Here is a 3,949-nt window from a genome sequence, read left to right as displayed (position 1 = left end):
CGACGGTTGAGACGGACAATGTACAACGCAACGGCGACGGATCAACTGAAGTGATGGGTATTAGGTTTCCGTGTTCAATTGAAATGCTCGTTAGATTGTATTGTTATATGCCCGTATATTATTTTACGATTCCGACAACTTTATCGTTTATATGACATAATATAAGATTATCGTAATCTAAATTATTTTTCATATGGCAGAATCCGGGCAAGACATTTTTATTGTTATCTTAAAAACACTATCGAAACAAATTTAGTTTTGGCTTTTTAAAAAAAAAATTCACAGCCACTCCATGGACACCCGGTTAAGAACCTATGCTCTAAACCACGGTTATCTACACAGGTTGGAAGACGAGATAAGAATTCTGACTCCAAAACGGTGTTTTGATGAACTAAAGCGCTAGTAGTCACAGGACCATAATAATAATTATATTACATTGTTATAGACGGGAATTTACAAAATGTAAAACATTTTCGTCATGTAAAAATTTAAATATTAATTGTAAACAATGTTATAGCGTAATAAAATATTGTGGGAGAGTTAGTGGGACAATCCCTACTAGAAATTTTGTTTTATGCAGTTATTTAAAACTGTAGTGGTGAGGTATAATGAACATTACAAATTACAATATTATAGTATTTATTTTACTATTAATTGATTTTGATTTTTTTTCTATAGTGGCTAAATAAGGATTGAGGATCAAAATACAAACAAAATGCATTAAATTACTCAATAAGAAAATTTCAGTACCTTTATTTTAATAATTTAATTCATCTACAAATCAATCATAATAATTAGTTTCCAGAAATAAAATACATAAATTAAACTACAATATTATAATTTCATCACACTGTTTCTAAAATATGTATTTAAAATTTAATTTTCCTATTATTTATACACTTATTATACACCTGATACATTTTCTTGTTCTTCGATATCTCTCAATTATACAGAGGCAACATGTACTTGTAGTTGTCGTCTCTACGTATTTGTAACATATTAAGAGGATGTCAGCACAATATTTGTTTTTTTTTCAGACCCACGAGCAACATTACCTATACAAAAATTATAGAGAATAATATTTTTGAAGGTATGACATAATAACAGTTTAATATTTTATTATTATTTGACTTTGTATTCAACTATCAAATAAAAATAAAAACATTTTATTTAAAGATGTTTAAAATATTTAGACAAATCGATATATCATACCCTCAAAAATATTATTCTCTATCGTTTTTTTAATAGGTTATTATATTTGAAAATTACTCGAAAAAAAAACAATTCTACATAAATGTGTTTTGTCTATGTTGCGCAAGAACCAGAATGAGAAAACAGTGTGCTGACACCTTCTTAATTAATAAGTATAAAAATCAAGAATTGAACATGTTCATAGAGTATCCTTTTGCTTACTGATTAAAATACTAAATAGCTAATTTTTTATGTTAACTTAATAATGAAATGACTTAGTTTTTAAAATTAACTAAAATTAAAGACCAGAGTTTATTCCTAATGCGGATTCTTTTAACCTGAAACAGACAAGGCAATAATGAATAATAATACATAATTGTTACTATAACTCATTTAAGTTAAATATTTTTAATAGTGTAAATTGTAATATAATATAATATAATATTATATATAAAAAAACAAATAATAATAATCTTACTGTCTTATAACAGAAGACAATAGTCAAATGGTAACATTTTAAAAATATGTAAAAACTCAAAAGCTTATACCAGCAAATGGTAAATAATAATAATCTTACTGTCGTATAACAGAAGACAATAGTCAAATGGTAAAATTTTTAAAATATGTAAAAACTTAAAAGCTTATAGGTACCAGCAAATGGTAAATAATAATAATCTTACTGTCGTATAACAGAAGACAATAGTTAAATATTATAACAAAATAAAAATAGATGCAAACATTAAGAGAAAGTTGAAAGTTATACTAGAATTTCCTTAGTGGTTTAGTATAACATATTATTAAGTGTGATATAATTTTGATACTTTTGAGACTGATTTCATCAAACAACAAAACACCATGTTTTTCTCTAGGAGACATGTGTTGTACTTTTTAAGCCAAAAGTAACAAAAATTCTTCATCAAAACCGCAAGTTGTTTTTATACTTGAGAGCAACTGACGTACGGTTTTTGGGTGAGGGAGAGGTAATAATTGACTGTCACGTAAATATTTGTAGGCTCCAGGTGAACGAATATTAAATAATAAGCAAAGCATTAACCAGTTATCGCTGTACCTACGATTTTTTGGTTTTACAATTTTACTAGCTTTAAAGCACTCTTTTATTAATGTTTTTTGAGAATCATTAATTCCTTTTACATTACATAATTTTTCTTCAATATTTTGTTCACAATATGTTGCCATTCTACCTTTAACATTGTCTAATTCTGACCTAAGTTTTGATATTTTTTGTTTAGTGCGTACAATTTTTCTTTTTAGTCCTTTATTTTGATTTCTGATTTTATTAATTTTCTGTAATTTAGAAGAAGATAAAAGTAATTGATCTTGACCATCGTACTGTTTTCTTTTTTCACGCATTCTCAAAATATTTCCAAGTTTTTGGCATCTTATACAACTGGTGTTATTTTTGTTTAAAATGACATTGCAGTTCAAATGTTGAAGTCGTCCAAGAGTATTAACAACACATAATGAAGTAGGAGCTTTAGGAAAATTGTTCACTGATGGTCCTCCATGACACACATTTATATCTTCAAATTTCTTGAGGTTATTTACAAAATCATCTATAGTTGTGGCTGGAGTAATATTGAGCTGTTGTGAATCAATCTTCTTACCAAGAATTCCAAAAGTGACATCACCAGTTTCTGCAACACTTATTGATTTTTCAATAACAGAAAAATGATCTCCCATGCAGAAAACTTAAAAATTGTAATTAGGAATTGTATTCCCGTTCTTTACAGTAGTATTGGACCAGGAGCAATAAGTCTGTAAAGTACCATCAGTAGCCAAAATATTTATTTGGTCATATAAATTTTCAGATTTTGTAGGTAAATCATCAAATATATTATCAGCATCTTCACGGTCATGCATTTTAATCCTTTTTTTATTATTTAATGTACTCTGTCGTTCAGTTGGTGGTTTTCTTTTTTTAATTCGCTTAGACAGGTATGCAGGTCCAGGAAAAATTGAGGGAATGGCATTTTCTCTGAGCTTAGGTTTCTTGTATGGAATCTAAAAACAAATTAAGTAACAAACTACTTACATATTTATGATAGGTAAATTGAACTATATTATATTTAACTATAATCTTTCTAATACAGTTAAAAATTATTATTATTACTGAATAATATTATATTGAGCATTTTCAATTCAAATTTTTATTTATTAGAAAACGTAGGTATTATTTATTGTTAGTACAAAATTACTTACCTTAACAAATAATGTAGATTCACTACCAGATTGCCAAAATCGAATAATATCATCTTCGATGAAATGTTTTTCACACACGTATGTGTTGTCGTTGACGACGTAATCCTGTCGTGGAATAGCCTTTGCCCATTTAGTTCGTAAATTAAAATCTTTTGGAGCAGAAAATTTAAAAACGGTTTCTTTATTGCTCTTGTAGCCCGAAGTACAATTAACAATGCAACACTTTCCCATTGCAGTTAATATTATATTATGTAAAATAACTACCTATACACTTATATAAAAACGTTAAACAATAATAAATAGTTAAATAGTACACGAAAACAATGTAACTAATACGAAAAAATCATAATGTCAATAAGTGTTTGTAATCACTTATTCACAATCAATGGTCCTGTGACAGGCAGCGCTGTTAGTTCGCATGCACGCCGCGCGGGTCAAAACTCGCTATGGAGAATCATTCGCCGATTCCCAACCTGTGTAGATAACCGTGCTCTAAACCAACTATATCATCATCTATATATTATATACCTTATTCGTC

Source organism: Acyrthosiphon pisum, chromosome X (assembly GCF_005508785.2).
Source record: "Acyrthosiphon pisum isolate AL4f chromosome X, pea_aphid_22Mar2018_4r6ur, whole genome shotgun sequence".
NCBI lineage: Eukaryota > Metazoa > Arthropoda > Insecta > Hemiptera > Aphididae > Acyrthosiphon > Acyrthosiphon pisum.
The sequence above is the reverse complement of the archived record's forward strand: the minus strand, read 5'-3'. Positions refer to the sequence as shown.